The sequence below is a fragment of the Orycteropus afer genome, unplaced genomic scaffold (assembly GCF_000298275.1).
Source record: "Orycteropus afer afer isolate SDZICR_OR568_19922 unplaced genomic scaffold, OryAfe1.0 scaffold00149, whole genome shotgun sequence".
Classification (NCBI taxonomy): Eukaryota; Metazoa; Chordata; class Mammalia; order Tubulidentata; family Orycteropodidae; genus Orycteropus; species Orycteropus afer.
Genome location: NW_006921736.1, coordinates 7,037,686 through 7,050,398, shown reverse-complemented (window position 1 = coordinate 7,050,398; position 12,713 = coordinate 7,037,686). Strand labels below are relative to the sequence as shown.

At 41.1% G+C, this 12,713-nt stretch overlaps 1 protein-coding gene across 1 annotated transcript in view; it reads left to right on the top strand.

Moving 5' to 3' along the window:
- The window catches only part of FOXP1 (forkhead box P1), a 283,446-nt gene that overhangs the window by 238,313 nt on the left and 32,420 nt on the right, over positions 1-12,713 (top strand).

Below are 12,713 nucleotides of genomic sequence, written 5' to 3'. Positions count from 1 at the left end.
TTACTTTTTCCACCTGTCTCCCTCCTCCTGTCTCTCTGTTCCTCTGTTTCTAACTTTCTGTTTATCTGTTGTGGTTTAAGTCCTCTAAGTTCCTAGTACTAACCTGGAACAAGGAGGGTGAACTGGAGAGTGAGATTGAAAGCGAATGAATGGGAACAGGGTGAGTGACTGTAAACAAGGCTTAGCGAGCAGATACACAAAAGCATATTTTACAAAGTCAAAGTGATACATGGATTTGTTCCTCATTTTTCATTATTTCCTTTGCTCTCCATGCTTAAGAAGTATTGAGAGCCCGACTGCATTTTATTTATATATACACACACACAATGCATATATACATGTGTATATATTCATATATACACATATAATGTACAACGTATATTTCATACATATATATAATCTTGTGTTTGAAAATCCACTGCATACTGTTGAATGTACTTTCTGAATAGAGAAAATAAAACTTTTGTACATCGTCCTGTGAATTCCCCTTTTGAGGGATGGGGCACATTTCTAATGTGCCTTCTGTTTTCTGGTGTAACTTGATGAGCCACCATATTTGAACAATAATCCTGTTCTTGGTATAATTAATAGAAAATTAGTTTCTGAAAGTAAAAATTGGGTCAGAAATGGAAATTATTAAAATGTACAATTGCAAAAGCCTGACCCTGCAAACCCCATTTATGCAACTGAGTTCCAAAATGCTTTTGAGTGCTTGATGACTCATGTGGCTTCTTCCTCTGGCTGGTTTAGTGTAGGCAAGAGGTTAGCAGACTAGGGGAAATTAAAACAATGTTGTACATTATATTATTACCAGCCATCGAAAAGCCTATTTCGTATGCAAGACAGCAGTGTCGAGATATATGGAGAGCCCTAGGCTAAGTACAGAAGATAATTACATTTGGAATTTTACTGAGTTAAGTCATTTACAGCTTCAAATAGTTGCAGAGAAAAATCAGCCAAAACACACTTAAACTTTTTGTTGTGACTTTTCAGGATAGAAAGGATTTTTTTTAATTAGTTATCATCTTATATGACAAATTAGTTTTTTTTTTAGTAAGATTTTCTCCAAAGTTATTTTCTTTAGATAGTTAATATTTTTCTGTTCAAAATCCAGATGTGAACTTTAATTAGAGTATTAAGATATTCATAGAGATGAAGGGCACATCATACTGTCTCAAAATTTTAATATAAGTCTTTGGAAACATCTTTAAATGGAACATGTTTGTTGACAAAGGGGGGCAAAAAAGTTTTCTCCAAATTTCACATAGATTAAAGAGCATTAAAGCCTTGGAGAATTAGATTCAACAGAGCAAGTTCTATATATCTATTACTGTCTGAATTTAGATGTATAGATGTATGGGTGATGATATTTATAAAATGATACAAGTTCTTGCATTTATTTATTTATTTGATACAGTTAAATTGTTAGTAACTGCCTGGTAAGGAAATTGTTTACGAGAATCATCCTTGTTTGCCAGGTAGGCATTCCAGAACTAAAAGTTGAGTGGTGGACCATTCTTAAGTACTCCAAAAAAAAAAAAAAAAAAAAACCACACCATACTCACTGCCATGGAGTCAATTCTGACTCATAGCGACCCCTTAAACCCAAGGTGGTAAATCTTTATGGAAATAGATTGCCCTGTCTTCCTTCCGCAGGGGGGCTGGTAGGAATTTTATTGTATCAATTATTCCTCCCTGTTGGCAAAGAGATGGCAGGGGTAGGAAAGAGTTAGACCATCAATAAGACAAGTAGGTTTTTTGTTTTGTTTTATTTCTCTTAGCAACTTTGAAGAAACCTTGGCGGCGCAGTGGTTAAGCACTCACCTGCTAAAGGAATGGTTCCAACTGGCCAGCAGCTTCTCGGGAGAAAGATCTGGCTGTCTACTTGTATAAAGATAACAGCCCAGAACACCCTCCAAAGCAGTTCTACTCTGTCACATGGGGTCACTAGTAGTCAAAAATCGACTTAACGGTGCCCAGCCAAAACAGCTCTAGTGCTTGTTTTGTGGTGGGTTTGCCCTGGAGTGTAATACAAACCAGCATGAGGATTCCTTGATTATTTGTAGATTTCCTTTCATTCTTCGGCCCTATATCAGATTGAAGGCAAAGTTGATAAACTTTTGATAAAAATTACAGAAAATCATTTGGCCAGAAGTTACTATGTGACAGCTTCCTGTCATATTGCTGTTACTGTTGTTGTTTGGAAGTTTGATTTAAAGGGATTAATGCTAGTGGGGAAAAAGGGCAGGATAATTCTGAAGGGTTCCATTTTAGAGCAGGATCATCAAACTCTACAGCCTGCAGGCTAAATCCTGTGAGCTAGGAATGGTTTACACATTTCAAATGGGTGAGGAGTAAAATCCAAAGAATAGTACTTCTTGACATGTGGAAATTTTTGGAGAATCAAATGTCAGTGTTCATACATAAAAGTGTTTAGGAACACAGCCACACACATTCATTTACGTATCATGTATGGCTTTTTTTGGTTGCTAGATTGGCAAAGTTGAGTAATTGCAGCAGAGATCATATGGCCAACAAAACTGAAAATATTTACCATCTGGCTTTACAGATATTTGCCTTGGTCAAGAAGATTAGAAGAAAGAATTGGCTTCATCTTATTAGCAGCTTGGTCCCTTAGGCTTCTGGCTACTTAAAGGTTTTCTTACTCCTTACCTCTTCTTTCTTAGCTGTAGTGTTTAAGACCCATCTAATCACCACATCTCTCAGGCTTCCCCAGTAGCAGCTTAACATAACAAGTGTTTGCTGATCTTGGGGGTCGTGGAGAGCCAGCTAAGGGATATTCATTCATTCATACAATAAAAATTATCGGGAGCCTATTTCATAGCAGGAACCTTTCTAGAGCCACTAAGGAGGAGTATAACAGTGAATGAGTAAAACAGATAAGGCTGCCCTCCTGGTTCTTATGATCTAGAGAGGAAAATAGACCATAAATAGATCATTTCCAAAAGTACTGTCCATTTATTGGGCAGGGTTGGTTGCCACAAATGCGTAATTGAAAAACACCAGAAATATACTCAAAAGAAGATAGTTTAGTGGTAGATAGAGGCCCAAACAAAGCATATGTTATCAATTAGTTATTATTCAATCAGAAGAGAGGGACCATAAATGGTCAAAGGTCTTTGGCATCGAAAAAATACTTGCCCTGAGACAGAGGAAGAGAAACCCTTAGCAGGGATTACATTGACAGTCTTTAGGTTGCAGACCTGGCACATTTGGAGCTTATTGGCAAGGTACAGTTAAATTCAAAGCTAGATTTCCTTTAGGTTTCCTGTTTCTCTGAAATTCAGCATTTCCATGTTTGTGCTGTCATTTTTGCCATTTCACACACCCATGTCTGGAAATGTACTTTTTAAGATTTAATTAGTTAACATTTCATTGTCCCCATAGAATCTGAATATTAGGGAAATTTGGTACATGCAGCAGCAAGGATACTTTGAATTCTTTGTGTGTGCTCAAACAGCCTTCTTTCTCTGTTTCTCCTTGGCGTTGTTCTCCTGTTCTCCTAACAGCAGACTGTTATATCATCTCATCCTAGGAGCATGCCTGCCCTGTTTATGGCTGACCCAAGGGCTGCTTCTGTTTCCCTTAAAGCATTCCTCACCCCAGCAGATTCCTGTACCTCCAAGCATCTCAAAATAGATCACAGAGTTACCATTGTTGTTGTAGTTAGATGCCATTGAGTCGGTTTGAACACATGGCCACCCTTATGTACGATAGAATGAAACACTGCCTAGTCCTGTGCCATCCTCAGAATCGTTGCCATGCTTGAGCCCGTGGTCACAGCCACCGTGTCAGCCCATCTTGTTGAGGTTTTTCCCCTTTTCCACTGACCTTCTACTTTACGTAGCATGATATCCTTCCCAAGGGACTGCTTCCTTCTGACAACATGACCAAAGTACAAGAGATGAATTCTAGCTATTCTCGCTTCTAAGGAGCATCCCAGCTGAATTTCCTCCAAGACAGATTTTAACTTGAATTACTAAAGTGTTTGTGTCATTCAACACTGTAGGAAAGAATAATCAGGTTTGAACAAATTCCCAAAGGATGATTGCTATATTGGGATAGGAAGAAAAATCTCCTCCATTCCTCTAGCCTTAAAAGGTGTCTTTCCACAGACCAATACTTAGACCTCTGGTGTTTACATCTGGTGTGCCCCATTGTAAAAAACAAGCCCATAAGCTCATATTGGATCTTACAATATAGATCAATTGAAATTCATTATGTCCACTCTAAAGAATCATTGTAAAACAGATTTCAGAAGAGAAATAGGAGGACAACATGAATCAGCACTAGACTGGACCAAAGCTGGTTAAGGTGACTTGAGGACTGTCCCATGTATCTTTCTGGTCAACCTGCATCAAAAACCCAGAAATCTTGGCTTTGGGCCACATAGGAGGCCCTGATGTCTCTTGAGCCATGAGTTAAATCTCCCTAAAGAGTTAGATATAATTTATTTTTCTAAGTAACCAATGTTAGCCTTAGGGGATAGTAACTAGAGCGTTTCCCTTCTTAGTGCTTTCTAAACAATACTGCACTTGAATCAAACTGCAAACCCTGTAGGATTCTAATGGTGAGATTTCCAGCAGCCAAGCAGAAATAAAAATAGTGGGTTAGGGATTCTGACTTAGACCCATGTAGTCTGGCCTATGCATGCGAGCTGCCCTGTTTCTGTTTAAAGCATGACAATATACAATTCAGAGTTTTAACAAAACATCAATTACCGAAAGCAGAGTGTGTGTGTGCGTGTGTGTGTGTGTGTGTGTGTTTAAAGTTTTATTCGAAGGTGTCAAAATTTATAATGACTGCATATGTATAGTTTAATAGAAGAGAGTAGACTAATTTGGTTTGTTAGTGTGTTGCACCTGTTACTTGTCTGAGAGAGATGAGAATCAAAAAGACTTCTAAGTGTACATTCTGGGTCTTTGAAAATTTCTCACTACATTTCATTATTACAAAGACATTTGTCATTGTGTGACATTTTACCAGTGGATTAGATGGGCATTAACCCTATTACCTCGGAGCCTTACATTATAAACCCTGAGGGAGGGAAGGTGGGAGTTCCTTACAACTATCTAGGTAGGCACTTAAGATCAAGACAGATGGGCACCATGGAAATCATTTTGAGTAAAAACCAAAATAATCCTGCCATTTGAGTCAATTCTAACTTATAATGACCCTATAGGACAGAGTAGAACTGCCCCATAGGTTTTCCAAGGCTGTAAATTATTATGGAAGCAGACTGTCTCATCTTTCTTCCATGGAGCAGCTGGTGAGTTCAAACCGCCATCCTTTTGGTTAGCAGCCAAATGCTTTTGTAAAGAATATGGCTTTTTTTATGTCAGGGAATGAGACTTCAGTTATTAAATGTTCTATTTCAACAGGTTCTTCCAGAATAATATGGAGATGAGGAGATAAGCTAGAATTGGCAGGAAAAAAAAATTCCCAATATCAATGGGCATGGTCCTATGTGAGTCATCTTCACCACCACCACCACCACCACCACCCCCCCCCAAGTCAGAGGGGCAATGACAGAGGGACTAGAAATAAGATGAGATTAATGATTACACACCCAGAATGCCTTGGGCAGGTTTGTAAGGAAGTACCTGAAACTTCCTTGAGAGTTGAGTACCTACTGTCGATTAGACCTGAACCTGGAGATTTAAATTCATTTTATTCCAGTTTACCTGGGTTCACCCAGGCTAGCCATGTCTGTGAGATCTCTCAACCATTAATCTGTGGTTGAGATCATCACAAAAGGTATAACCGTGACTGAATTGTAATTCCATTTTGGGAAAAAAAGAAAACTGTTTGATTGAACATGTAACGGGAAACAAAATTTTCTCACAGGGAAACTTTTCACCTCTTGTGAAAAGTTAAGACATTAGGTACATTTCTCGTTTAATCAGTTCCATGAGCATGGGCTATGTGACATTGCTCTACTGTCTGTTGTGTGAAGATGTTTATTGAAAGAAAGAAAAGAAGAAGCCTTAGAGAGTATGGGTTATCATCCACGTTCAAAGCTCACCGTGTGTTGGAAGACAGGACTAGGACATGCTCCCTACAAACCCTTATCCTATAAACCCTTGAAAGTAAATACTGAAAGCAGCCAAGAGGAAAAGAAGTCAGGCTTACTGAGGGCAGTTGGCCTGGACAGCATTGGGGGAGGGAGTGGTCTACTTTTTCTTCCTTAATAATTTTATTCCATTCAACCACTATTTACCAGGCATCTATTCTATTCAAAGCACTTGAATAAAGATAAGGGAGGTGGCCTTTTCCTTCCTGTAATGTGCATCCCAGTGGGGAGAGTAAGTGTGGCTCGCCTTGAACTGTGCCACCAGCACAGATCATAAGACGAAGCGGAGCCCGTAGACTTCATGGAGGTAACAGAGGAAAGGGTTATCGGCAAGGACATTCTAGGCTAAAGGAGCCACCCATGAAATTTGCTTGGATTCTAGGGTATGGGGAAGGATAGTGGAAGAACATGTTGTTCTTTAATTCATTTGTCTGTTCAACAAGAAGTTGGGTGATCAGTCAGTCCAGTTTGCTTCCTAGGACTTGGGGTGTTGGCGCTTTCCATTCCATACTGGGAAAGTCCTGGCCAAACTGGAATGGGTTCATCCCCTAATGATAAATGAGTCCACTGGCTGTGGGTAGGTCTAGTGAATGTCCTAAATTATACTTAACTTCGTAAAGGAGATTGAAAGCCATTTGAATGGATATTTATTGAGCTCCTACTTTATACTAGGGAGCTCTGGTAGCATAGTGGCTAAAGCACTTGACTGCTAACCAGAAGGCTGGCGGTTCAAACCCACCAGCCACTCCTCGGAAGGAAGGTTGGGCAGTCCTACTTCTGTAGTGATACTGCCTCGGAAACCCAAGGAGGGGTCGCTATGAGTCGGGGCCGACTCAACGGCACGTAACAACAACAACAACAACAACACTTTATAATAGGTGCTTTACGTACACAATTTCTTGAATCTTTACATGCTTCACTGAGTAAATACTGCCCTGTGTCCTCGATTCTTTGTCATTTTTAAAAAGCAAAATGTAACATTTTGAGAATCAGTTGATGTCTTACAGTTGATGAGCTCATTCAGTGTAATGTTCCTCTTGTTCCTGAAAAAGATATTCCTCAATCAATGATCTTAAAATCATAGACCCCTTAACAAAAAATCCAGACTCATTGCCATCAAGTCGATTCAACTCACAGCAACCCCTCCTTGGGTTTCTGAGGCAGTATCTCTACAGAAGTAGACTGCCCAACCTTCCTTCCGAGGAGTGACTGGTGGGATTGAACCTTCAGCCTTCTGGTTAGCAGTCAAGTGCCTTAGGCACTACACCACCCAAGATCCCTCTTCGAGGCAACTAAAAAATTTTCAGTGCCCTCCCACTTACGTGCTCATCAGCAAACTGAAAGTTTAGTAGTTTGAACCCACCCAGCAGCTCTAGGGTAGAAGGATTTAGCAATCTGCTTCCATGAAGATTCCCTCCTAGAAAACTCGGATAGTTCTGCTGTTTCACTTGAGGTCGTGTGAGTTGGAATCGACCAAGTAGACAGCACCTCTTAACAACAGCCACTGACAGACAAGGAAACTGAGATTGACAAGGACTCGTACAAGGCCAATGGCTAATAAGGCCAAAACCCGGCATCCTATACTCAGCCGGTGTGCTTTGGTAGCTGCCTTAAGGCTTTTTTGTCTAAGCACTCATCATGGCCCAGTGGGGTTCCATGTGAATACTCAAGGGTTGCAGACCTCTGCTTTGAAACCTTGCCTACTGTGGGGCCGTGACCCTTTCTGCCTCACCAAGCTCTCCCCTGAGCAATCCATGGCGTTAGGGCATGGAGTTTTCTAAACTCTGGAGTTTTCTAAATCGTCTACACCAGGAACTATTAGCTCTAAGAAAATGTCAGCAGGGAGGAAAGTGCACAAAATTTCAGTAGCAGAGGGAGCTCTTAATCCTAACACAAATCAATTACTCTGTGGATTTTACATATGATTACTCTACCATAAGCAGTGCTGTTTGTAATCACATCAGCCTCCTAGACCTTCACAAATATACAGCAAGTCCCTGGGTTATGGGTTAGGAATATCCAACTTAGTGCAGCCTGAAGTTATAAACCAGCCTTATGAAGCCTATTACGTTACAAGTTTGAGGTACATACAATGGTTTATAGTAACAAATGGGCCCTACTTGGGAAGTATGTCAGACATTATTATTAGTATCATTATTGTCAAAGATGTTTTAGTGTATCTGAAAGTGTTTCTTTAATGTATTCTATGCACAGAAAGGTATGCTATATATTAAGACAAATATTTGACTGTCTGACGTTAGATATGAACCATATCTAACTGTTCTGATTTACTACATACAAATTTTACTAAAAGATGGACTTAGGAATGGAACTTGTTTGTGATCCAGGGACCGCCTGTTTTACAGTAACACCTGCAAAAACCAGAATCTATATAAGGTATAAACATTTCAGAGAAAGGAAACTCAAATGTTTTCCACTAATAGCAATAGAAAGGTGGTGAGACTGTCCACCCTGCCAAGGGCAGGAAACTTATGAGACCTGGGGAGAAGGGCATTCCTGTGGAGTTCCAGCTCTCACAGTTTGACCGTCTGCAACATATTCCTCTTCAGCCCATTCTGATATAGCCATGGTCAGGACAGCTCCTTCCAGCTGTGGCCTCACAGGGCCACAGAGCTCTCCTGAAGAGGCCCCGGGCATGCTGGAGGAAGAGGGCCTGAAAGCAGAGTGGCTTCATGGCGCTGCTGCTTTCTGACAGGGGCCAAGGAAAAGAGAGAGTCTCACGTCACGTCCTCCTTTGAAAACCAAGACACTTATTTTTCGTAATCTAAAATCCTGCTTAACTCTGGGAGCATTAGAATTCCTAGACTATGACTGAGTATTAGTGTGCGTCTGCTTTAAATGTCAAGAGAGTCTTTAATAATAACATTTAAGGAATGTTAAGATGGTGACAGAGGGAAAGTAAGAAAAGTTTTCGATTGGGGTGAAATGAGCCATATGTTGCCCGACACCTGAGTGTCGAAGAAGGTTTTAAAGAAACCCTTTCAAAGTTTTCACTGGTGTGGAGTTTTCAAGGCATGTATGAGTTACTGTGGTTTGAGTAAGAGGGCCGCATGTGACTGTTTGGTAAATACTCAGTTTGGTAGAAGAGTTTCATTGCTCCTCTTTGCCAAGTGCTGCATTTTTTCCTTCTTGTTTTTCTTTTGTTAATCATATTTTCTTGGTAAACTTGTGTCACTGGATACATTCTGCTTAAACCAGTTAACTGTTTTGATCATTCTTTTTTTGGGGGGGCGGGGATTTGGGTGAAGATTTACAGAGCAAATTCACTGTCCATACAGCAGTTCACATACACTTTGTCTCATGACATTGACCTTGGTTTACCACAATGCGACAGCTCCCTTCCCACCTCCACCCCACAGTTACCTCTTCCCAGTGTCCATCCCTCCATGGGCTCCTGCCCTCTGAGCTGTCTCCCTGTGCATAAGCAGCCCTTCTTTCTCCCATGATTGTTCTCTCCACAGAGTATATCTACTTGAGGTAAATGTTCAGCTCATATGCCTGTCTTTTGTTTGGCTGGAAACCACGGGTGTGGGTTCAGTTCCAGACCAGGGCAGCTAGGGGCCATGTTTAGATCATTCTTATATACAAACTATTGAGAAAACTAATACAGCCACTGTTTAAGACCTACTCAGTCTGTGCCAAGGACTAGTACCAATCAGACTTACCTGAGTACAAAAGTCATTTGAGGTCCTATTAAAAATTCCTACTCCTGGGTGCCTCCGTTGGAGCGTCTGCCTCAGCAAGTTTAGGTGAGATTCTTGTCAGCTACGTTGGGGGATTGTGATTGTATGGGAATACTCCAGACTTGCCTATTTGTAAGTGGGGTGTCTGATAAATATACAGATTACTATCCCTCCCACACAGGTTCTGAATCTGTATAGACGGACCCACGTGATTCTTGTGATGACAGTGTGTGAAAATCAACACAGGCTTCATAGGTCCAAATTCTAGTCTCATTTCAGCCATTTCCAAGCTCCATGTCTTTAGTTATATCCACTTCTGTAAATCTTTGTTTCCCTCAGTATAAAATACAAGAATGGGACTACCGCCACAACCACCAGTTGCCACTGAGTCGTTTCCCACTCACAGCGACCCTATGGGTGTCAGAATAGAACTGTGCTCCATATGGTTTTCAGTGACTGATTTTTCCAGCATAGATTATCAGGCCTTTCTTCGAGAGTGCCTCTGGGTGGGCTGGAACCTCTAGCCTTTTAGTTAGCAGCCATTGTGTTAATGCACCACCCATGGACTCCTGAGAATAGGACTGCTGTTGTTGTCGTTATGTGCCGTGGAGTTGGACCCGACTCATAGTGACTCCACCTTGGGTTTCCGAGGCGATACCACTACGGAAGTAGATTGCTCAACCTTCCTTCTGAGGAGTGGCTGGTGGGTTTGAACCGCCAGCCTTCTGGTTAGCAGTCAAGTGCCTTAGGCACTACACTGCCAGCACTCCCAAGAATAGGACTGTTGTTGTTGTTGTTATGTGCCGTCGAGTCAAACTCGACTCATAGCGACCCCTCCTTGGGTTTCCGAGGGAGTATCACTACAGAAGTAGGATTGCCCAACCTTCCTTCCGAGGAGTGGGACTAGTGGACTGAAAAATAGCCACAGCCCCCTTTGCTTCTGTGAAATGAAATGAACAGCCTGGCCCCTTCTTCTCTTCTGTTGCCACTAATTCTAACATTTTTACACATACAAAATCTTTCGTTCATTTCAGCAGGATTTTGTTTCTCATGAATGAGAACTGCCAAATTGGCCTTAAAATGATTAGTCTTCCTGACAACATATAAAATGATGATGTTAAATGGACCCAACACCATGTTCCCTTTTTCTCTGCTAAAAGAATGAGTTTAATCTCCTTAGTTTGTGTCTTTGAAGACGTTGAGGGAAGCTCCTTGCCTTCGGCAGTCATCAGTAAGTTAAGAGCAATGCACCGGTTCCAGTCTTTCCCAGCCGAGGCTATCTGAAACCTAATTTGAAGCCATGGGTAATAGAAGGGGGGATGACCTCTGCCAGCCAAGAAGGGAAAAGCATTTTCCTGGGATGAAGGGAAGATGCAATGAGAACCGAAGAGATAAATCCCTAAGAAATAGGCTTCATCTTTCCTATCCTTTCTGTTCCATTCTTTAAGCCATCAAAATTATTTCTCTGCCCAGTTAGACCATCTGCAGACTCCGTCGAACTCCTATTATGTTGATCCAGACTATGAACATATATTCAGCCAAAGAAGTCCAGATTAACAACACTGATCTTAGCTTTTCTTTTTTATAATAAAAAAGCAAACAAATAAACAAACAAACAAGAAGTATTTCTTGAACATTCACAAAGCACCACTAATTGCTATGCTGAGCTTAACTACAAAGGCCCATCTTATTTCCAAAACAGCCCATCAAAGCTCAGGGATTATTAGTCCATATTTTGAAGGAGAAGCTGAATAATTTTAAAAGGTTACATAATATGCCCAGGGTCAGAGAGCCTGAATGTGAACCAAGTACACTCTGTTTCTAAGGAGTCCTGGTGACACAATGGTTCTGCACTCAGCTGCTAACAGAAAGGTTGGCGGTTCAAAACCAACTCAGCAGCTCTGGGGGAGAAAGACCTAGCTGTCTGCTCCTGTAATAAAGATGACAGTTTAGAAAGCCCTATGGGGCAGTTCTCAGTCACATGTGGTCGCTATGAGCCAAAGTCAACATGGCCCCCAACAACAATAAAGTAGTGTGTTTCTGGTGCCCACCTCCTTAACCATTTTTACTCTGCCATTGGTGTAGTGCTTAAGGCATTTGACTGCTATCCAGAAAGCTGAAGGTTCAAACCTACCAGTCACTCCTTGGAAGGAAATTGGGCAGTCTACTTCAGTAGTCATGCCACCTCGGAAACCCAAGGAGGGGTCGCTATGAGTCGAATCAACTTGATGGCAGTTTTTTCATCATTCGGCAGAACTGGAGAACACACAGACTCACTAATTAGAACAAACCACAATACCCCACCCAAGCAGCTTACCCACATGTGTAGGCCTCTTGGCATTTGTTCCTTTTATACCACAGCCTTATTCTGTACCCCCAAGGAAAGCTTTCAGAGAGTAATTCTGTTATTTTGTCACAACATAACTTTTTTCTTTTCTTTTTTTTTTTTTAAGAATGACATCCAAGTTTTCAGTTATCCTTTAGGATGACTTTCTCAACCTCCTTTTTTGTTGCTTTTCATAGTATTCACAGTTTATGAGAAAATGCTGGGATATACTTGACTTCTCATAATAGTGAAGGAGCACCATGAAAATTGATGGGGATAGTGAGCTCATGGAATGATGGCATAAAAAGTAATAAAGAGCCAGCAGCTTTTTGCAAGACCAATGATTATTATAAATACAAGACAGTCATTGAAGGGGGACGATGCGGTTTTGATGGGTGTGAATGTTTGGCCTTTTTTTTTTTTTAATTGTGATGTGGGTGAAGATTTACAGAGCAAATTCACTTTGCATACAGCAGTTCACATATACTTTGTCTCATGTCATTGACCACAGTTTACCACAATGCAACAGCTCCCCTCCCACTTCCTCCCCATAGTAACCTATTCCCAGTGTCCATCCCTCCATACACTC